Here is a 24,550-nt window from a genome sequence, read left to right as displayed (position 1 = left end):
CTATGATAGGTAGACACTTTACCGGCAGGTATAAAAACAATGCCCCTGCGCCCCAAGGCTCAAACTATACAGGCATGGATTGCAGCCCGTTTAGCCAAGAGCCTGGCAGGTGGGAATGAAAACAGGGCCAAGAGAGCACATTAGGAGTCATGACACCTTCCAGAATTCCAAGGGGAAGGCACAAACTGCATCATCCCTTGGGATGATGAAGTGTGCTCCCTTTTCCATACTCAGCCAGCTCCATTGGCCACTGTGGAGGGAGGGGTAAATGTAGGGCTGTTTCCATACTCCCTACCCATTTTAAGGAGATTAGCACTGGAGGAAGGAGCAGTTTTCTGAGTGCAGGGTCTGCAAATGCCTATGGTCCTTGGCCTGTAATGTACAAACAAGGGATGGGACTGGTAAGCAATAAAGAGCAATTACTGAGCCACGATACAGAGCCTGTCTTGTTAATTCCAGAATTTTCATATCAATATTTTCTGTTTTATTTATATATTATTTATAGCTGTAACCCTTCTGCCCCTCTGAGTTGGCAGCAACAAGGGCCGGGTTCAGTATCCAGGGGGTTCCATTTCAATAACGCAATGCAAAACTGGCTCGAGCCCCCTCCCAGTGACCTGGGACAATTACATACCCCCTCCCCCGGGGCAACTCTAGGAGGCAATACTTCCCCACTCGCAAGCACGGAGTCTGAGTGTAGCAAAATCCTTTTAATAAAGGAGGGAAACAATGCAGCATCACATTGGAGAAACACCACAAACAGGATTATAACACAAACCATAAGCAAAAACCCACCTCCAAGTACGTTTGGCAATGTCCTTTCCCCCTTAGGGTCTTAAGTCCAATCACCCCAAAGTCCAAAAACCTGAAAGTCTCTGGTCAGTGCCACCCCAGAGTCAAAAGTTTATCTGCAGAGTTTTACCCCCCCAGCCTGGGTGGAAATGGGAGGGGGGCACACACAGGGTGTTAAGGGGCACCTTACATGGGCCAGGGCAAACTGCTCTGCCTCTCCGTGGAGTTCTGCTGTAGCCTTCACCACGACCAGCTCCACTACACCAGCCACTCCTCCAGCCGTCCCCGCAAACCGCTCCACTCCGCTCACTGTTCCATGGGCTGCTCCAACATGCTGCAAACTGCTCCACTCTGCCAGCTGCTTAGCAACAGGTCTTCAGGCTCCCCCACTAGTTAACACAGCACTCAGTGATCTCAGCTCAATAAGCTTAGCTCTTTTAGTGATTTCAGCTTGTAGTAGGGGAGCCCTGGTGCTGGTGCACCATTGGCCAACATGAATTCAGCTCAGCAGCCTCTAGATGGAGTCCTAATGGAATCAAAATTAGCTCTACTCTTCAACAGTGGAGAGAGGAAGATGTGCAATTAGTGTTCCAGGCCCTCAAAAGGGCCCCATACCATCACATACACACACCAGTCCCCAACCTCTCTCATTTCAATGGGTTTTGGCACCCATGTCCCTTGTCTAGCAAGTGCTACTTAATTGATATTGAGACATCTCTGGCATAAAGCAGTCTCATAGTTCCTCATTCACATAATCAGGGTGACAACACTTTATTCCTCCTGCCCCAATAACAAAGAAATTGAGGATCCCAAAGCTGTAAAAATAACCATCCTAGGCTGCCATGGGCTATGCTAGGTGAGGTGGGTGTGCCAATGCAAATACCTAAAATTCCTTTCCACACTCCCCATAATTCACCACCAGATGTCAGGGTAGAGCTCATCCTGACTCTGCTTACATAGCTATTTGATGAACTGCCATCAGTTAGATAACACTTCTCTTTGAGGGGTCTTGGAGTGAACAGGAAGAGCTATCTAACGGCTCTTTTTCTTTTGTCTTCTATGATTATTTTTGTTGATGTTTATAGAGCTGGACAAATAATTTGTGAGTATTCATGAAAATAGAGGCAACATTTTTCAAACAAAATATTTTGAATTATTTTCCCCACTTTAAACTAGGTGAATAATTGGGAAAAAGAAACCTCTTCGTTTATTGGAAATGTATCATAAAATGTGTTGCAGCCATTATCTCACAGATGCTTATTTGATGAGTTTTAATGGTATGGATGAAAGTGTGTAGTACACAGAAATAAGTGGGAGAAAGGAAACAGTGGTGACAGATTTCTTGATTTTTATAGAGTGACTAACCAGTCATTGGAAAGCTGATTAGTTACTGACGGAATGATCTCTGGCAAGGAAGCAGGTCAACCATACAGATATTAATGAGACAGAAGATATGCCAGGACTGGATGAGATTCACATACCTACACAGAAGAGTTAGCTGTTGAGCCACAGATGTTATGTATTCAGTGCCTGGGGCACTGGTTATATGCACAGTTCTACCAGCATTAGCAGAAGAAAAGTCTGACAATGCATTTGGTTATTTTTCCTATGTCATATAGATTCAAAACACTATAACAGCAGAAGAATGGCAACATTGTCAGTAATTGTTTATTACCATGTGTTGGTCAATCTGAAGGCCACGTTGAACAAAAATACCCTGTAAGCCCCTAACCCTGCAACTGTTTCCACTTCCACTCTCGCTTTTGGAAATCTTGGCCTCTCCCCCGATGTCCTTCCACCAGCCAGCTCAGCAAACAGGCTAACTTCTCATCTGCAGAAGAGATGGGACCGAATCACCTGCGCTGGATGAGAATGAGAGATTAGTTTCAAAAATGTTTCAGAACTGTACAGTCACCAACATTTTCTAAGCATCTTAAGTGACTGAATCACAAAGTACATATTATCAGTTTAGGGACCCAGTGAAGAAACCAACAATTTGGATTCAGAATAATATGCCTGTGACCTATGCGTTGAGTCTGCCTTTCCCATATTAAATTCCTGATAACAGGAATTTGTAAATCTGTAAAAGCCCATTCCTATGTGAAACTTGGATTGCAGCTCAGATGTAATGAACACTCTACAAATTTATTTTGAATCCATTTCCCATTTTTAAGTTAAAAATTACTACAGTAGCCACTGAGTCCCTAGGGGATGGCTGCTGATAGCAAGCACTTCTGAGCAGGAACCAAGAAAGGGGCTCCTCTTCTCCCTCTTGGCCCTACACCAGGACCACATTACCTCCTCTTGGGCTTGTGGAAGGATGACAGGACTGGGAGACTGGTCTCCATGACACCACTGCTCTTCTTCTCCCTCCCAGCCCAGGAAGGCACTAGCGGCACCTCCTCTCCTAAAACTGTCTTCCTCCTCCTCTCACTTGTGGACTTGTGAAAGGATTGGGGGACTTAGCCTGCCATTCGTGTGGCCTCATTCTCTCCTAATCCTGTAGGCGAGTCAGGAGGCTTTGCTCCCTTTGTCTCAAATCCTTCTGAGTTGTCAGGTGGGGGAGGGGCGTCTCCACTACAATTACTTGACCTCAATGACAGGGCAGGGATGAGAGGAGTGGGTGACGCTCCTTCCATGCCCCTGCATGGCTTAGGAGAATTCTTTGTGGCCTAATGGGACACTGCAATATGTTACTGCTCCTTCCCTACCCAGGCTGAGTCTACGATGACCCCGGGGAATTGTGGTAGAGTCCAAAGACCTAAATTAGGATCTGGACCCCATGGTGTTAGGAACTGTACCAAGAGATGCAGGACACAGTCCATCCCTAGATGAATTTACAATCTAATTTGAAACAGGACAAAAGTGAGCATGACAAACAATAGGAAGGAAGGGGAATAGGCAGTTGAGGGTCATAAAACTAATATCACATGGATACATAAGAGATAGTTATTGCAAAGCTCAATGGTTGAAAAACGATATAAAAAAATCAGATACATATCACCAGCCAAGCCTGTCCCTCAACCTAGCCGCAACTGGATGGCTGATTTATTGGAGTTGTTGCAGTAGAAATTGGATCTGAGGAGGGATTTGAAGGAGAGAGTGTTGTGGCTTTAAGAATTAACAGGAGCATGAAAGAAGGAAGCAGGGTTGACATTTATGGAAGAAGCTGACATTGGGGAGCTCAAGGCCAGTATCCGCATGACAGGGGAGGTTATGAAGGTGGATGGGGGTATTAATACCTTTTAAGGCCAGGAGAAACCATTATGATAATCTAATTTACCTCCAGTGTAGAATAGGCCACAGACTCACCCACTGAATACTGCATCGAGCCCAATAACTAATGATTGAGCTAGATCACACATTTTGGAAAAGTATCTTATCTTATTCAAAAGACTCCAAGTGATGGAGAATCCACCAACTTCCCCTGATAAATTCCAGTGGTTACTTACTGCCTGTTAATTTACATATTATGTCCATTTCAAACTTTCCTGACTTCAGCTTCTAAGTAGTTGCTACTGCAGCTTCCTAGCCTCATGCACCTACTGATGGAGAAGCCCCCTTGGGAAACAAAGGTTGATGGATTAACCCTTTAGAAAGAGAACAGACAGCAAAGCCACATGAGTCCTAAAGAGAAGGAAGGCCTCAATTCTGCAGGCAGATGTCCACAAATTATAAGACCAGTGTTTGGTTTTAAAACCAATTGCTTCATGAAGGAAAAAGTCTTTCTAGATCTAAACAGTGATGAAGAAACACAGGACTCCTCTCCCCCCAGGACCTTAAGCAAATGCCATAACTATTCCTATTGATGTAATCCAATTTATTAGAGTGCATCGCTGATACAAGGCCAGAACTTCACCATCTCAGAGATTCCTAAATGTTATATGATTAATAACTTAGTCCAACAAACTGCTGGTTTGCATTCTTCAAGAAATCTCCCCCTTTTGCAAAGCTTGTTATCTGGGCTGATGTTTAGTATGGAGGTTACATCCTGCTTCGCATTTCACCCAGGTGAAAAATTATGCTTCCAGTTTTGATATCATTTTAATGTAACTAAAAAAAAAATCTGTTTTTTTTTAATTGAAGGCAGATCACATTTTAAGCATCACCAAAAAGGAAACATTTTGTACCTTGCTTAGTGATTTATGACTACCTCCTTTGGAACAAATTCCTATTTATACATTCATTTATTGCGTCTCCTGGTGTCATATTTTTGGCAAAGTCACTGGACACTGTATAGCGTGTCCCAATTCTCCATCAGAAAACATTTAGCAGAACTGCCTTTTAATAATCATACTGCCTTTTAATTTTCTTGAATGGGACTACAGCTCGTACCACTTTACTCAGCTTTTCCTTTGATTAATGAGAATGCATTTCTGCTTACGGTGAGCAGCGTTGAAAGCATTACAGGCTATAACAATTCCAATATATGGTTTCAAATGGAAAAACCCAAAGGGCTTAGCATGTATTGCTTTAAGATAGTTTTATCCTTCAATCCATTCAGAATCTGTGGTGGGAAAGTGGATAAAAAAGAATCCTTGTCTTTAGAAAAAGCTTCTGTTAGAAATTATGCTGTTTAGATGGATTGACTTCCTTTGATCGGAGAGATACATTACTTGGATAAGAACAGGAAAAAAAGAACATTCTGATGATAATGAGAACGGATAACTCTGCTTTCCCATTCTATTCCATCATAAACAAAATAACCTCAGAGTTAGGCATCATATATTGTAATTAGCATTTTAAAGCACTTGGTTATCTGTATATTATGTAATTGCAATAACATTCTGTAGGGTTGGGATCTGAGAGGAGTTTTACATGGAAAAGCAACCTGATCTGCTGTTCTGGATTAGTCTCTCTTGAGATACCATTGCTCGGAATTCCAACAGGCATTTATGCAGAAAGAATTAATGGAAGATTAAAAATGTTGTCTGATATTGAGCAACTAATTTGACTCCAAACCTACAATGACATATCTATGGGCACTGACTTCAGTGGAGCTCCATGCCTGCATAAGGGTCATCACTGGAGGATTAGGGCCCTATTCAACAAATTTCAGCTCGTTAACTATTTGTGACTTGAACACCAACAGATTATTAATTTCTCCAAAATATGTTATTTGAAATGTGGTACAGTAAAGAATTATCATGAATAATTTTTGGTCGATAGCTCTACTGCAAGCCGTTCATTACAAGCATTTGGTATTCTGATCTTGATGTGTTTTTACTGGACGTACATTGACATATGGTGTCTCTCTGTTCCCTCATTGGATAAGTGTAACTCTTAGAATCAGATTTCCATTGTTAATGCTCATGCTAACAAATCTGGCAGTTGAGCGATTGCATGGAAGTTAGACTAGCCCTTTGACTGAAACGTGACTGACAGACTTTCATTTTTTCTGTTATTTCTGAAGAACACATGTTCACTAACACTCAAACATTAATTCATTCTTAGTTTGGGGGTAAGCTCAATGTACACATGGCAGTCCAGGACCAGTGGCACATGACAAATGTGATAAAGCTTAGGTGGAATTAAACAGAAGATTGTTACTTCCCAGTAATTGCACCTATAAAACTGAGACATTAAAACTATTGATAAAAAACTGAGTTGTAAAGTTGGACTGTCTTGATAAAATAAATATTGGATTTTAGCAGTAGTTAAAGTAAAACAAGACAGGATGGAGAGCTCACCAAATCTGGTGGTTGTCATCATAGGTCTGACATTATAGCTACAGGAAATAAATACATGGATATTCATAACCCCATAGCAAGTCAAACAAAATTGCAGGCACAGCTTACATAGTTGAGTAGGGGCACACTTTTAGAACTCCCACCCCCATTCCTATAAAAGCTATCATCTCTACTTCACCAGAATGGAGAATGTGTGTGGACATAAAAAAAATTAGATCAGAGGGTTCTTCCACAAAACACATGAAATTATAGCGCAATTTGCTGAATTGTAGAAAATTTTAAAGACTTGTTTTAAATACCAAGTATAAACATTCATTTCTCTCTCTTTCCTAGAAGGAGCTGGTGTGAACCCTTCCCCTTTTCCTCAGCCAGAAGGAAGTTGGCTGCAGGAGTAGGATTTGTTTAGAGACAGGAAGTGGATGGGTGATGCTCAGCTGTGGTAGCCTCTCTTTCTCCATCACATTCCAACTACCAATGCATCAAGAGCCCCAGAAACTGCCCAGACAAACACCAGCTCCTGCTTCCCCTCACTTTCAGATTCTCCTTTCTGGTGTGTCATCACCTCACCAACTAAGGAGGAGGCTCAAACAACACTCAAGGTTGTGTCTTCAACCAAATAATTGTTGCTTAAGAGTGTTTCCTGGTACTTATTCCATGCTTCCCCTTTTCCTAATCATCCTGCTGCACAAAAGCAGCAAAGAATCCTGTGGCACCTTATAGACTAACAGACGTTTTGGAGCATGAGCTTTTGTAGATGCATCCGAAGAAGTGGGTATTCACCCACGAAAGCTCATGCTCCAAAACATCTGTTAGTCTATAAGGTGCCACAGGATTCTTTGCTGCTTTTACAGATCCAGACTAATACGACTACCCCTCTGATACCTGCTGCATAAAGTCTTGCATCACAATATAGCTCAGGGAACAAGGAGTTTTGAGTGGTGAGTCAACTGGTGGAAGTGTTCTCACTATTGTCAGTGGTTTCTGAAGCCCTGGTGACTACATTGCACAGTGGAGCACGAACATGTTCATGGAGCAGTGATTCAATTTTGAACACACTGAATAACTCTGTTTTTCCTGGTGAGCTTCCCAGGCTAAAGGCTGCATTCTCAACGAGACTGGGAGAGCTTTTGTTGCATTTCAGAGTGAAAGCTTGCACTGAACAGCTTACCCAGTTGTAAAGCTATCTAAAATGTTTATCTATGTATGGTTTTTTGGCAAGACTATATATGATTATATATGATTGTCACTTTATTAATTACTTACCTAAATAATTACAATCCCATGTCTCTCCTCTTTTTTTAAAAAAAAGCTAATGTGTAGCTTTCTAATTCTATCATGTAATGTACTATGTAATTCTAATATTAGCAAGCCCTTATTTCCACAACCTAGATTTTCCATACTTTTATCCTGCGGACTAGCAAAAAGCTGATTGCTAGACAACAATGAGCTCATCTCAAATGCTAATGCACCCTGTGCCAGGTGAACAAATTGTCTATTATTAGACTTCTTCATGCAGTCAGCGCTTTTGTTCCCTACTTCTGTCTTAACACCTGGTATTGCAATGGACATTAACTTTCAGAACGTCATTTTCCATGAACAACAGAATATAAAATGTATTAGGGAATTGCTTATACAGAAAGTGATTAACTTTTGTAAAGGAAGCTTTGTCAAACCAAAAGGAAAAAAGGGCAGGTAGTGGTAGAAGTGGGGTAATTCTGAACATAAATCATAAATCTACATTCAGTCAATGGAGGAAAAGTTAGACATCCAAATGCACTGGATGCATTTTGTGGTGTTAAAGAAAACACTAATAATTGTGATGAGAAATTAGTTTTTAGTAATAGTAATAATAGGTTGGGTTTTTTTCCTCCAGTGAGTTTCACACAAATATAGAGTGTTAGACTAGTGTGTGAAAGTGTTGATGGGATTGTGTGGGTTAGGCATATGGAAAAGATATAACCCAAACCCAGCAGCTTCAAAAACACATATATAGATATATAAAAATATTGAGTAACGTGATCCAAGTCCAAGTGTTCAAGAAAGAAATTATAATTAATAGTTCAGAAGTTACAAAATATGTGGAGGTTTGGTTTCTACTAAAATATTACAAGTTATTGCTGGTGGAATGATATCACACTTAACAAAGAGCTTTGGTCTGATCTGATATGGCAAATTTTATGTTTGTTATAAGAAATAAGAGGCTGCTTTCAGCCTCCCTAACCTACATATTGGGAAAGTACCCTTAAAAGCCCTTAACTTGTGGTTAAAGACTTCAAGTGGGGGTCCGGGTTAAATCCCTACCTCTGCCACAGATGCCTGATATAACTGTGGATGCAATCCCTCTTATCTGATTCAGTTCCCCATTTAATACAAAGATAATAATCCTTCCTCCCCCTCCCCCACACACACATGTTTTTCACCTGTTTTTTCTGTTTACTTAGTTAACTCTTCAGGGCATGTCACTCATTATGTATTTGTACAGTGCCTAGCACAATCTCGGTTGAGGTCTCTGGACATTACTGTAATACGCATATTAAATAATGAAGATAGCCAGGATTAGTGAAAACCCATAAAGCTGGACATTGTAAGCAATTTAAAAATCAGTTAATGGATGTTCAGGCCTCTCTTACAACTAACTAGACTAACCTAACTAGACTGGAGTCCAATGCATTGCTGTGAACAAAATCAGACCACTGCTTCATTTCACTGGGTAGCTTGCGTGCAGCAGAGGCAGAATTTCTATCCTAGAGGGGTAGCGATGAACAGGACTCAAGTCTGTTTTGCCAAGTGTCAAGAGAACAAGAATTCTATCCAACTATCCAGAAGATTTATTATGTTTTCAAATAACTAGCAGATCCCCACAACGCCTCTTTATATCCACAAGTGCCTCAACTTCCCATTACTGCATGAAACGCTGGAAGAAAATTATCTGGAGTCAGATTTCTGTAGAAAATATGAGCTTGTTTTGGCTGGGTTTAGATTTTATTGTTCTTGAGTTGGGATTTTATTTAGAAAAGGTCTTAATAGTTTTATTATTAACATTTTGACGCTGAAGAATGCTACTCGACCATAATCAAATAACTATTGTACAAAGAAACATTGGAAAAATATTACTTACGACAAATAGCTGGCTGTAGTACGACTCCTATGGTGTTTCAAACACTAACCAATGGATTAGTTGGTTCAAGGGCACCTGCTAAGGCAAAAAGAACCACATAACGATCTAATGTTTTACACCAAATTTCAATGTAAGCATTTCATTTTGGGACTCTAGAAAGCTAGAGAGTTATTCGGCCATAGGACCCGCTACAATATTAGTAATATTTAGGGCTGTTCTTCAGTTTACTGTCTCAATACTGGGTTATGTCCAAACTCCACTGAGCACAGGAGTTCAGGGCGGAGGAGGAAATGCGACTTCACAAACCTCCAGTCTTGACCAGAACTAGGTTTGGCCCTGGCATAAGTTAGAACCACCTCAGGGCTGTTCCAATTTATGCCCCGTTGCCTATGGCCAGCCCCAGGGACCATTCTTGCAGCCAGATTGCTAATGCTCGGAGGTGCACCGCCCACTCCCTGGTTTTCCTCCAACTGGAAGGGGCAGTGTGGAAGAGCCCCTACAATAACTATCAGCTATCCAGGAACTCTCTCACACTGACAGACTCTTCCACTGGCTGCTTAAGCCAACTTTGCATTCATGTTGTGCTTTCAAAGAGACGGAAAGCAGCCATAGAAGGCTCAAGTGTCTGGCTAGCTATCTTCAAAACACTGAACAAAAAAAATCTATCCATAAAGGACTTTTCCTCTGGGTCAAATTGGCAGAGACCCTAGGGGATTTTCACCTTCCTCTGCAGCATGGGTCACCTGCAGGTTTAAGCTAGTATAAATGGTAGATTCTCTGTAACTTGAAGTCTTTAAATCATGATTTGAGGACTTCAGCAACTCAGTCAGAGGTTAGGGGTCTATTACAGGAGTGGGTGGGTGAGGTTCTGTGACCTGCAATGTGCAGGAGGTCAGACTAGACAATCACAATGGTCCCTTCTGGCCTTAATCAACTGGAACCTCCAACAGGAAACTGCTCAACTCCATTACTTTGCTCCATTGCAAAAATCTATACAAAATGCAATCTATTAAGTGTGGTGACATTTATTCACAGAATCTCCACCATCAGAAAAAGTGAGCAGATCTTAGCAGAGAATTATAAATATTCAGTCATAAAATCATAATAGAAAAACAATAAAAGGAGAAACAAAGCAGCAGAAGTCCAAAAGAGGAAATATATAAAGGGAGAGAGTTTGACTTATGTGGAGTAAGGGCACAATATTTCTTTGTAAACACTCTACTTGTCCTAGGATTTACATAATGCAAAAAGGTAAAGAAAGAAATCCATATGTATGCATTTGTTGCTTGCATGTCACACCATCTTGATGCTACACATCAGCTCACATGGTTCCGGTTACAAGATTTACTTCCAATATTTGTTATCCTGCACCAGACGGAACATGAACGAAAACAAGGATGAAACTTATATCAAATTGTGCAGGACTACTCATTCAGTCGAGTCCTCCGAAACAGGTTTGATATGGTCCCTTGTATTAGATGGCCAGGCAAATCTTTCTTAATAAGATATTTTTATATGCTCTAAATTCATTAATTTAGAAAGAAATTTCTGTCTCTGCTGTTGTATGATAAAATCACATGTCTGCTGTAAAATGGGTTCAGGGGGCTCATGAATCTGCCTTCGCCACCACAGATAAACAAATCTGGAACTCAGTCTTTGGATGGCAGTGTTTTGGCACAAACTGGAAAAGGAGTTATCAAGACTAAATTCAGAGAGGTTGATATATGTATCTGCATCTCAAAATGTCTGTTAAACTGCCAACATGCTTCACGTAGTCCCTGTGAGGTTTGTATTTTTTCCTGCATTGTTTAAGCTGTCAAATGTTAATGTGTTCCTGGCTTAATTTATTACACTGATATGACAAGTTATGAGCAAATGTATTCTTGTTTACTACTGTTAATATTTTGGTTACAGTCATTAACAGCATTTTTAAGATTAGTCTTTTTTGTTATTTTACATGGTAGAAAAAAAAAAGAAAAATATTTACGAAAAAGATTTCTCATTGACACTACCCAATACTTTAAACTGGAACCATTATTACATTAACCATCAATGGCATCATCACAGGTCAGAATGAATCTTAATGAAGATGTTTGCTATAGTCTGCCTGATGCATGAACCATCTCGTAACTCCTGGGATCTCAGCTAGTTACAAGGGATGGATGTTTGCCATTAAATGAAAATCCAGCATGCAGTCTTCTGTGAATTGACTTACTTTCATCATTAGTGGGAAGTGGGGAGTCTTATAGATTCATCGATTTTTAGGGCCATAAGTATCCACTGTGACCACCTATTCTGACCTGCATAACTGAGGCGATTCCTGCATCCAGCCCAATAATCTGTAACTGAACTAGAGGTTTTCAGATAATGCAGTTCTCATGTCTATTAACAGGGTGTCCATATTATAATATGAATGACCCAACAGCTAGAGGCAATAGAGCAATTCCTAAGCTCCAGTGAAAGTACATGAGCTGCAAAATATACCGGAATATACTCCCCTGTGTCTGTGTCCTGTTGCCCTCTGCTAAAATACATGAACAACATATTCCTGAGTAACAGTTCTCTCTACTAACTGAGTTACTGGAGACATTCATTTAGCAGACCAAGTAAAGGTCTCTATATGGAAGAGTCACTCCTCCTCATTTCAAATGACAATCCTTCCTTTTCATATCATTAGACACTTATGGGCAAAGAACATCAAAACCTCTTCGGCAACAGGTTTCATCAGTCATCACATCAGTAAGACCTAAAGCTGAGGTGATACCATCTGCCAGATCAGATATCTTTAGGGAACTGGTTTCTACAAAATATCCACATCAGCTCTGTGATAAATTAGACTTTGGTTAGGATCACCTTCAGTCTTTAACTCTTACAAGCTCTAACAAAATGCTAGGAACAGAGGGGGTCAGATTCACTGATGTGACCCTTCAGGTGAATTCTGCATTTTCAGTAATGTATCTGAATGTCACCAGATACTTTACCCATTCTACCTGCTTAGCAGGACACAGGATGTCTTTACCCACCTAAAGCAATGTGACAACTCAAGCACGCATTTCATCAGCTTGTCAATTACACAGGGTGATTAACAGAATGTAACAGTCACAAATCACGTTATTTCACAAACATAAGAATAGAGCTGGGTAGAGAATGGAGTTTCCATTTTGCAGAGCATTTTCGTATTTTGAAAATGTGTTTCAATCCCATTTGGAATGCAAAGGGGAAAAAACTGATATTCTCTCTGGCACAGAAATCTAAAAAAAAAAAAAGTTACTTTTGAAAAATCAAAAATGTTTTGTTACCACAATTTTTAAATTAAATCCTGCCTGGCGGGCTGAAATGGAGCTAGGAGCCTGAAAGCCCTAAGGGGTCCAGGCTAGCTCAGAGCCTCACAGCTAATGCTGTCAGGGCTTCCATGCCCTCAGCTCTCTGTCAGCCCTGTTTCTGAATCCCCGCCTGCTGAGGCAGCCAGCTAGCCCAGGAGTTAGGGAGCCCAAGGTTGCTCAACTCCACAGTAGTCTGCATGTCCTGCTTCCCTTGAGCCAAGAACCCTGCAAGTCCCGGAGTCTAGGCAGTCCATCTGGCAGGCTGGGCCGGGGCCTCTGGGAGGGATTATAATATTTCCTCTCTCCCACCCTTCATTTGTCTTGTCTATTTAATGGCTTTGTGGCTTGGAAATTCTGCCCCATGACTAAAGACTCCAAGACAGGGATTGCCTGTTTCTCTGTATCTAGTGGTTGACACAATGAGTCCTGAGTCTGAGGTAAAGCCTTTAGGCACACTACTTTGCACCTTACGATTATCATTTACTTATAAGTGAATCTGTGTAATCACTGCCATTTACAGAGTCAGAAACTGAAGCTCAGAAAGCTTAACGGATACGTTCAGAACCTGACTAGGACAGAGGCCTCTTCACACTGAAGGCAACGCCTGTGCCACTTAACCACAGTGTGTCTGAGAGAAGTCACTTCCTGTCTGAACTTGAGTTTCAGAGTTTTTTAAATGGAGGTGATGCTGACCTATATAGTCGTGGGAAACAGAAGGGTCATGTCTAGTCTGATATAATATCTTAATGAGAGAGCATGGAGAGAACAGCACACTAATGAAATTCCCAAATCTACTTTTCTGGGAGGACCTTCAAACACCATTCAGCACAGAGAAATAATGCAAAGGGACTTAGAGGTGCTTAGAAGCAGAGTGCAAAAATTAAAGTGCAGTGTGATAGATCTGGGGGAAAATATTCTGCAAACACAAACACTCAGTGTAGAAGGGAGGAACCTGGGAAACAATTACTTAGTGAGCCTATGAAGCATGGTTTGAAATGCAAGATGGCTGTAGAAAGGACACGGCACAGAGCAGGAAGTTAATTCTCTCTCCCTCTGGTTTTCAACTGTGGTTACCACTTTACCAGAAAGATACTGACAACTGAGGAGCGCTCAGAACAATTATTATCAAGGGGTTTATAGGACTAACTCATACAGTGGCAGGGAGATAGACGGAATGACCTAAAAAGTCATTTCCCTCTATGATTTATGAAAATCACCAAGGTATTTTGGTATTTTCTGGTAAATTGTTACCTGTTTATGTGCAATATCAGAAATGCACAATAGTTTTGTAACAGCGAAATGTCTTGCATGTCCCCCCCACACACAAAAACCCCAATACCCATGTAAGCAGAGTCAGGATAAGCTCTACCCTGACATCTGGTGGAAAGAATGTCAGAGAGTTTATTTGCATAGACACGCCTACCCTATCCCAGACTGCTGAGCGGTGGGACTGCTTGGTGACAAATGACTCACCCTCAGTTGGGTGGTACTTGCTAGACAAGGGACATGGGTTCCAAAACCCAGTGAAGTAGAGAGGCTGGGGACAGGTATCTGTGCCTGGTGGTGCAGGTGCCTTGTGGAGCCAGAAGCACCAGTTGCACCCCCTCCTCTCTCCACTGTGGAATGTCAGAGTTGATTTTTTTATTCCCTCAAGAATCTAAATACAGGTTACTGAGCTGAATGCACTTTGGGCTAATGGTGCACTAGCACTGGGGCTCCCCCACTAAGAGCTGAGATCACTAAGAGTTGAAATCACAAAAGAGCTGAAATGACTGAGCTGAGAGCACTGAGCATTGTGCTAGCTAGTGGGGGAGCCTGAAGATATGCTGTGGAACAGAGCAGCTGGCGGAGTGGAGCAGTTGCGGGGATGGCTGGAGTGGATCACGGGACAGCTGGTGGCAGCAGAGCGGCTGGCAGAGCGGAGTAGCTGTGGGACGGGTGGAGCGGCCCACAGAGTGAGCGGAGCCAAGCAGTTTTGCAGAGCAGCTGGTGGAGCGGAGCAGTTCCTGAGGACGGCTGGAGGAGCAGAGTGGAGCGGCTGGTGAAGCAGAGCAGTTCGTGGAGAAGGCGGAAGCAGAACCCACGGAGAGGCAGGGCAGTTGGCCCTGGACCACGTAAGGTGCCCCTTTCTACCCAGGCTGGGGGGAGGGACCTCTACAGATAGACTCTCGAACTCTGGGGTGGCATTGACCAGAGACTTTTGGGTTGTTGGACTTTGGGGTGATTGGACTTAAAACCCTAAGCGGAAAAAGGACAGTGCCAAACGTACTTGGAGGTGGGTTTTTGTTTATGGTTTGTGTTATAACCCTGTTTGTGGTGTTTCTCCAATGGGATGCCGCATTGATTCCTTCCTTTATTAAAAAAGATTTTGCTACACTCAGACTCCGTGCTTGCGAGAGGGGAAGTATTGCCTCCTAGAGGCGCCCAGGGGGGTGTGGTGTGTGAGTGTCCCAAGTCACTGGGTGGGGGCTCGAGCCGGTTATGCATTGTGTTACTGAAACGGAACCCCTGGATACTGAACCCGGCCCTTGTTGCTGCCAACCAGAGGGGCAGAAGGGTTACACCCATAAATGTACATATCACAAGGATATTATGAAAGGCAGCTAACTGCTACAGCATGCCATGCAGGGCCGGCTTTAGGCCTATTCCACCAATTCCCCCGAATCGGGCCCCGCGCCCAGTGAGAATCCCTTCCCTGGCTAGATGTGCCTTTTTAATTTTTACTCACTTGGTGGCACGTCAGGTCTTTGGAGGCACTTCAGCGTCAGGTCCTTCAGTGCCGCTGAAGACCTGGCGCGAGTGAAGGACACACCGCCAAAGACTCAGATCACCGCCTGGTGAATACAAGCCCCACATGTTTTTTTACCCCCTTTTTTTTTTTTTTAAAGTCATCCCTGCCGGGCCCCATCGAAACTGTTCAAATTGGGCCCCGCACTTCCTAAAGCCGGCCCTGATGCCATGTCACTCTTATGTGCATCTGATTGCTCCTGCTGCTGCATCTGCTGCTTGAGGGGAAGCTGCTGTTTCAATATCTTGTGATATTCCTTAGGAACAACTGTCAGCTCAAGGGTCAAACGTTCAAACTTAAACTACAAGAAAAAAGGATGCAGTGTTACTTCATACAGCCAGGTCACTTTGCATCTCTCAGTGCACCTTCATTCCCAAAGTCCTTTTTAAATGGAATGCACAGAAATAACTTCACACAAACACACCCCACCGAAATGCAGCCAACCTGGTGCAGAGCATGACAACTGCAAACCAGTGAGCAAAGATGCTGTATAACTGTTTAGGTTTAGGGAGTGAAGAATAGTGCATGCCACTGAAACTGGGCGAGGGGGGGGGGAATAAACAGAACACAATTAATATGCAAACTGCATTAACCTACTGGACTTAGAGTTGTGAAAGATCTGTGTTCATTAATGGCCACAGGTTCTTATGATCCCAGTTCTGTTCTATTTAGGGCCTTCAGTAGCACAGCACTTTACCCCCACACTGTGGCACTGGTTAAGTACTGTCTCCACATAAAGCATGCCACCCATTAAACTATCAACCATTATTTCCCATGGCAGCTCCTTGGTAAACTACTAACCAGATGTAACCCCATCTAAGTTCATGATGAGAAAATTGATGAGAACCTGTCCTGTGGTATGGCTGGATGTAGCCTTAACAGCAACAAAGACAATAACAGCAACAGATATAAGAGTTGGAAAGGAGACAGAAAGTGCACTGCACCCTTCTCCATTCCCTCCTCATTACTAGGATCCTACCAAATTCCTGATCCATGTTGGTCAATTTCATGGTAATTTGATTTTTAAAATGATAAATTTCATTATTTCAGCTATTTAAATCTGAAATTTCACATTGTTGTAATGTTAGGGGTCCTGACCCAAAAAGGAGTTGGGGGGGGTGTCACAAAGTTATTGCAGAAATTGCAGTATTGCTATTCTTACTTCTGTGCTGCTGCTGGCAGTGGCTCTGCCTTCGGAGCTGGGCATCTGGAGAGCGGTGGCTGCTGATCAGGAGCTGAGTTCTGAAAGCACAGCCGCCGCCAGCAGCAGTGCAGAAGTAAGGATGGGATGGTATTGCTACCCTGACTTCTGTGCTGCTGCCTTCAGAGCTGGGCACTTGGCCAACAACCGCCGCTCTCTGGCTGCCCAGCTCTGAAGGCAGCACAGACGTAAGAGTGGCAATATCACGACCCCCAAAAATAAACTTGTGACCCCTCTGCAACTCCCTTTTGGATCAGGACCCTCAATTTGAGAAACGCTGGTCTCTCGCATTAAATCTGTATAGCATAGGGTAAAAGCACTCAAAAGCCCAGATTTCACATTGGGGGACCAGATTTTACAGTCTGTGATGCATTTTTCGTGGTCATGAATTTGGTAGGGCCCTACTCATTCTTCTGGTAGAGATGCCCAGACTCTACAGGTATCTCTGGTTAATTTTAGATTCCAAGGATTCTGGATATGCAAGTAGAGAAAGAGCAGTATGGAGCTTAGTGCACATGAATTTGCTTGTCCTGAACATTATTTCTTCATTGTCCCTGTAAAATATGCATTTGCTCTTTGGCATCTTTCCCCAAAATTTCTCTTCAGTGAACAGGGATGCAAATGATATTTTAGGGTTTTTTCCTTCTCTTTCTGATAAAGAATATGATGGTGATTCCACAACACAGCATCATGATCTCAAGTGAGAAACAAGATCCAGCAGCAGATGAAAACTTAAAACTCCTGCCTGCATCCAACTGTATCTTTTAATCACTAATAATGAGATACAAAGAAGCTGAATTGTTTCCTAACAGCTGCTTTTCACTATTCACTGGCTTTCTTATGAAGTCTTTTAGACCTACCTCCTCTGTTGTTCCCCATCATGTTGTTGGCTCTTTCAGATGGCCTAAACTATATATTATAATTTTTACTATGGTCAATTTATTTTCATTAAGATTAACAGTTCTGAATGAAATGTCATCTCTCTGCAATCTTCCAGGCATCGTTGTATACATTTATACCTGCCCTTTCAACCCTCCTTGGTCTACTCTGAATTTAAGACCAAATTCTCTGTTGGTATAAGCCACCACACTGAAGCCAATGGAATTGCATTTACTTACACCAGTCAAAAATTTGGCTAATCACATGCAGACATGTTGGATCTTTCTCATCTTCTTTGCTTTGCTTCAGCATGAGCATCTTGAAACATGGACAGCTCTGTTTTCCAATTAGGGGATGAGGCAACCAGTCTATAAACCTCTTTTTTGCCTACCCATGAAAAGTACCATTCTCCTCTAAACAACCTAGGATATATCATTGTTATAATTTTCACTTCACCATTATGTTCCAAGTAAGACCACAATGCTGGAATTCCTTCTATCTACATATGCCTTTCTCCTCTATTTTCTTTGTCATGCTTTTTGATGTTTTAATTTTCTGGGATTTCTCCTCATCTCTCTCTTCCTCCCGCATCCTCTCCCAATTTATATTCAGAGTGTAAGGCAATAAAGTACTTACATAAACGTATACAGGAAATAGACCTTTTTCTTTCAATGTTTGCTTGTTCCATCTTGAATGGCTGGAATGTGTATAAAGCCATAAAAGTGCATTGTTTCATATTGGTAGTGAAGTCGGTGCTATGGGGTACATATCAGCCTGCACTGGAAATACAGCGCCTCTCTAACAAGTTGTCAAACTTAATTAAGACATCAACATGCCAAATTAAGAAGGTACTGCTGCACCGTCTATTGCTGAGCTGCATGTCAGGTGAAATAAGCACTAATTATACACTTAGCCAAATATACCCATTCAGTATTACTTCAAAACTAAGGTCACCGAGTTATTACGAAGTGGTAGTTTACACAATTTTAGATTCCACCAAGTGGCAGGTGGCCTTACAAATATGCAACCCAGCATGTTTTGGTTGGTCCCCACAGCTGTGCTGCCAATCAGTTAAGGATGGCTGCGAGTAAATGCTAATTAGCTTCTGTTGATCTGCATATTCCAGCAGCCTCCCAGGATTCCCAATTTGATATGCAAGATTGCCAGTTGGGTGTGTGATTGAATTAAGAACCAAGAAAAGATTTTATCTTCCATGCCAGAAAACGTGGGTCTGAATCCCCAACAGAGGCTGTTATCACTCTGATTTATGTTTGGCAGTTTCTGTCATCATAGTGGTAGCAAAGGCTCAGTGCTAGAGGGTGCTGCCTTCCTTCTTATGAAGGCAAAAGAACCTCCTAGCCCTATTACGAGTTAACATTCTTACCATCTGGTATCTGATCCATCCCTGGCATTTCCATTTGTGAGGATTCTGCATGTCTGCTTCCCCAGTCCCAGCAGATGCTATCATTTAGGTTGAATGGGCCTTGAAAAAAAAATATGACCAGACAAAATATAAATTCTACAAGGGCAGAAAGATTTTGGGGTTTTTGCCATGGTGGAGTGAAGAAAATGAGAGTCCAAGGGGTCTTTGGTATCCTGTTAATAGTAGGCTAAGTTTGTTAGGCCTGCAAAGAAAGGAAATGGTTAGAAAATTGTACTACTGGAACCAGTGTATTTAGATTTTGCACCTGTGCTTCACCAGGGAAAAATAATGATCTCACTAGATAAACATTACAATAACAATTTTCAAAAATTTTCCTTGGCTCTGGTATTAGCAAGTTCTGGTTCCCTGCAGTGATGAAACAATATTTCTTGGAAACCACTCACAGAATATGATAGCAAAATAAAATTTGTTTCATCTTTTAGAATTTTTTTTTTTTATGACCCAGATCTGACACTGCAGGAAAATGATTATTTAAGCCTGGCGCCAAGTTTGTGTATGTTTTTATCATATTGTTTCTTACGTTTAAAAAAGCATAAATCAAAAAAGGTTGGCTTCAGACCAATGGAACATTTTATGCTGCTTTCAAAATGCCAAGGAACAGATCTTCCGTAGGGATTTAACTTTATTTTTTTTTAAAATGATGCCATTCTCCTATTCATGAAGCTTGTCAGCACCCTGCTCTAAGCAAGACACCTAAGTAAATGAACATTAGTACTTTAATAGAATTCACAGAGGAAATATGTAAGTGACTTCATTCCAGTCTTCAGTAGCACATTTAGTAGACAAGAGCCCAAAAATGTGGTAACAATAAATACCACATTAAAAGGCACCTGGAAAGAGACTATTCCCTCCCTTACACAGTTGAAGACAGTGAAAACTTCACTCTCTTAGAAGATATTAATAAGCACCAAGATACAGTACTCTACTATGTAATAAAATGTGTGTAGGCACAATAAAATAAGATATAAAGGGCTCTATTCATGGAGCTATAAGGAATAATACACTCATGTCAAATATATATTAAAATAAAAGCTACCTGCCCATGAATCCTAAGTCCAAACATGATGTAGGAAGTCTGGTTTTTCCTCACATACTCTTTATAAATGCAAATGCAGTCCTGGGGCTCATTCTTTAAGGAGAAAAAGGGGTTGGAATTTGGAGTGAGATGAAAAAAAATGAGAACGTCTCCTTTGGATCAAAGAACAATCTTTAATAAGAGAAGAAAAAGAACCTTAGCTGTAATTCCCTCTGCTGATAGGAAATTACGTCAGTGACAAAAGCCATAGTATTTTTGTGAATTACATGGATATTTTTAAAGATCAGGGAGTTAATTCATAAATGAAGCCTAGAGCTCCTAAGCCTGAAAATACCTAAAATTGAATTCCATCCAGCTAGGTTTCTATACGATGCCTATATCATCATCTAAGGCCCAGTTCAGCAAGGCACTCAAGCACATGCTTACCTTTAACCATGTGCTTAAATCCCATTGAAGGTAATAAGAATTAAATACGCGTATTCACTTTCCTGAACTGGGGCCTAAGTGTTTTCCAGAGTTATTAAGCATGCCACATTATATTTCTCTTTCTCTGCGAGCCAGACAGCAGGGACTCAGCTTAGTTTGTTTTTTGTCTGGCTCTTATTTTTGTAGTGAGACTGTAGGAATACTTGTTAAAGAAGTGGTGTTTGCATTTTTGCTCTGTAGGCACTGAGAATCACAGATGCTCTGATCTTACCCGGCAGTGAGTGTCAGGCTTGTGGGCTAGGTACTGAGAAAGCTCCAGCTCCTGCACCCAGGGATTTCACTCTGAGGTTGGCAGCTCTGTTGTCTCCCTGGAGTGTTGCTGTCATGGGAGGCCATAACAACATGGGTGAGAAAATCCCTCTGGTAACATGGGTCTTCAAAGATGAGAACTGAAATCTTGAATTTAATCAGCAGCCAATGCAGTGCCTGTGAAGAGAATGGAGTAATGTCAGAGGCAACGTCTCTCAGTAGCATGAGTTGCTGCTAATGGGATGCTGTGCTCTGAACTAATTGAACCTTTTTAATGTTGGGGGTTTCACACACAGATACAGGGAATTACAATAATCAACAGTAGTTCTTCAACAGAAGCTCATTATTCAAGATAGCAACTTCATCCTTCACCATCCAGTGGAAGTTATACAAAGCCATGAGAATTGATTTTACAAAGAAAAACAAAGGCTCTTTTGATGTTCACCCCATAAGCTATGAATTCATTTAGTGTTATACCTGATGGCTGGGGCATGATGAAATGGCACAGGAACCAGTAAGTGCCCTGACACTGACTCCAGCCATGATCACTCAATTTTCCAATTAAATACTCATATGCACTTCCACAATGCCCATGGTTCAAAGAACCCTGAAGTGAACTTACAGCAGTATCTACACCATGCTATGTTGGCAGGAGATGCTGTCCTGTTGACACAGCTTCCATCTCTGGGGAAGGTGGAGTACAAACATTGGTAGGAGAGCGCTCACCCATTGACTTAGTGTATCTTTACCAGACCCACTAAATCAAAACAGCTGCATCGATCGCAGTGGTGCCGATTTAGCCAGTAGTGCAGACATGGCCTTTCTGCACAACTCCCTATTTTATTGGTTTAAAGGATGGTTGATTTGTGATAGATCTCCAGTCTAGACTACACAAGAGCAAACTGCCTGGAATGGACAGTCCAAGCAGCCTGATAGACAAAGTTGCTGGGGGCAGTCATCTTATATAGATGACCAGTGACATCTTTTGCTTCCTAATATGTACACCCAAGAGCGAACTCATTCCTGAGCATATACCAATGAGCCTGTGTAAGCGCCAGGAAAGTAGCTCAACAACTAAATGTTGTGCCCTTTGTAAGAAAGAAAACCTTGCATTAAGTATTGATTTTTAACCCATTTTTAGTTACTTGATAATTATTTTAATATTTAAATAGTCCTTTTAATCAAAGGTTTTCAAAGTGCTTTATAACCACTATGTTTCATAACACACACATCCCCCATGATGTAGGCAACTACTACACCCATTTTCCAGATGGGTAAACTGAAAGAAGGGGAAATTGAATGCAATTTGCTCAAATTCATACAGGAAGTTAGTGGAACTGTTGGGCCTAGAACACAGGAATCTAGTCCTCGGCTCCAGAGTCTTCATTAATTATATCCTATAGACTCATTCTTTTCTGTTTTGAATCCATCCATGAAAGTTACTCTCTGTCTGCCCTCTTGATTTCTTGGGATATAGGCTCAGGGACATCTTAAGTACCTTTAACATCAGTTTAGCTCTTTCATATACTGAAAATAAGTGAAGCATATACAGATACAACTTCTTTAGCTCCTGGTGTCCTTGGTTTTTTGGTTGTGTTTTTTTTTGTTAGAATTGATGTAATCAATAGCCCTAAGTGGTGTGCATGTTACAGAATAATTGTGAATGTCATTGATTTTATTATTAGATGACCTAACAACAAATAGATTTGACAATTTTAGGATACAGAATTTTGAAAAAAAAAAATCATTCTCCTATTCTCTTCCTCTAAATGAACTGCTGGAATTCTCAATACCTGTTGCAGAGGGGCTGAGGTGGGAAAAATCAATACATTACTTACTACACCTCTATCCCAATATAACATGGCCATATATAACACGAATTCAGATATAACCTGGTAAAGCAGCGGGGAGCACCGGGCCCTTTAAATCACCACCGGGGAAGCCTGACTGTACCAGCTTACTTTAACCTCTGGATATAATGTGGTTTCACCTATAACGCAGTGAGATTTTTTGGCTCCAGAGGACCTCGTTATATCGGGGTAGAGGTGTATTTATTAAATCAGGATAATCAAAGCTCTGTTTGCACATTTCTCTCTGATATTCTCACTTTACCAATATCCATGGGAGACTGCATTCCCCTAGGGGAGTAAAACAGACTTTTTGATTTTCAGTCATTCCATTAGTTTTACAAAAGTACTCCAAGCATAGCACTACAATAAATCCAAAGGAAAACTTGGGCTAAATAAAGGTAAAATTTCCCATCAATGAGACCTAGCCTTTGGAATTATCTTTCAAAGGAAGCAGCAAGCCCCATTATTGGGGACATTTAAATATTAGAAATTTTACAGTAGGACACAATCTTGCACCAGCAGTAAAATGGAATGGATGACTCAAAGTTCTGTGATACGATCTGGAGAGTTTCAGCAGTGGGAACTTGGTTGTCAAGGGAAGAAGTATGGTCAGAGGAAGTAGACCTTAAAAATGGTTTTATAAGGCTCCAGCCTATGTAAGGAGACTTATCTGAACCAAACCCCACCACTAGTTGCCTGTAGCCTTACAATAGTTCATTTACAGCATGACTCAGGGGATCTGGATATGTTAACTTTGTCAACATAGTGCAAAGCTCTTTTTCTCTACAGCTCATGGTTAATGGGTGAACTGAAGATGTCAGATGGTTAGATACAGGGACATTACTACTTGGTGGACAATATCAATATTAAAAGGAATTGTGGAGACAGTGTATATTGTGTATGTAATATGATTTACCTTTTATTAAAATGCTGAGCTTCAGTAAAAACTAAAATAATTAAATACACGAATTTCCACACACACAAATTTACTTCCTCTAAAAATTCTTGTCTGATCCATAGACTTGGGCCCAGAATCCCCATAGTTCAGAACCAAACTGTCACAAAGTTTGGGGGTGCTAGGATCTGAGGGGGTTAGTTTGGGTTCTTTTAATACACAACCACACACACCTCTGAAGGAGAACAATACAAAAGCATGTTAAGACTGACAGCCAGGATGTAAAATCCCCATTTTCTCCTCACACACAAAAAGTATGAAAACATTTATTATGAAACATATTTTTCCTTACTGTATTGCAGAATGTAAACAAGTTCTTGTGACATATGGGGCCATGTGTTTCCTTAAAGAGGTGTTATGTATGTCAGAAGCAGCATATGTACCGTGTGATGCAGCTACCACCATGGTAAGCATTTGTTATTGCCTAATGAACAGGTGCATGCAACCCCCATGTAAATAGATGTCACTGCTGTGCTAAGGCTTCTTTTACTTGCATCTCATTCTTTAGAAGAATGTGTATTTTCTACAACGATATACTTGCCACTTTCCCTATTATCGATTTTACTTTAATGCACAACAGGTGTTCGAAAGAAGAGTCAGACCAAGAATGAACTGGTTTTTAGTTCTGTAATGTACTCAGATGCCACGATGACAAGCTCCATATAAATCTCTAGACATGTACAGTAGATGCATGATCCAAGTTTTACAAAGGAAAATAATCGGATCTAGAAAAATCTAA

General features: G+C 41.4%; 1 long non-coding RNA gene across 1 annotated transcript; it reads right to left on the bottom strand.

Annotated features, from left to right (window-relative positions):
- Positions 1-695: 695 nt before the first annotated feature.
- LOC127055280 (uncharacterized) lies at positions 696-21,181 on the bottom strand. The gene is made up of 4 exons (XR_007775447.1): positions 20,969-21,181; positions 19,176-19,274; positions 9,601-9,678; positions 696-2,654 (listed from the first exon to the last, which is right to left on the bottom strand). It is a non-coding gene; the product is annotated as an uncharacterized LOC127055280 (long non-coding RNA).
- Between the last annotated feature and the right edge of the window lie 3,369 nt (positions 21,182-24,550).

This window comes from Gopherus flavomarginatus, chromosome 7 (assembly GCF_025201925.1).
Source record: "Gopherus flavomarginatus isolate rGopFla2 chromosome 7, rGopFla2.mat.asm, whole genome shotgun sequence".
Taxonomy (NCBI): domain Eukaryota; kingdom Metazoa; phylum Chordata; order Testudines; family Testudinidae; genus Gopherus; species Gopherus flavomarginatus.
The sequence above is the reverse complement of the archived record's forward strand: the minus strand, read 5'-3'. Positions and strand labels throughout refer to the sequence as shown.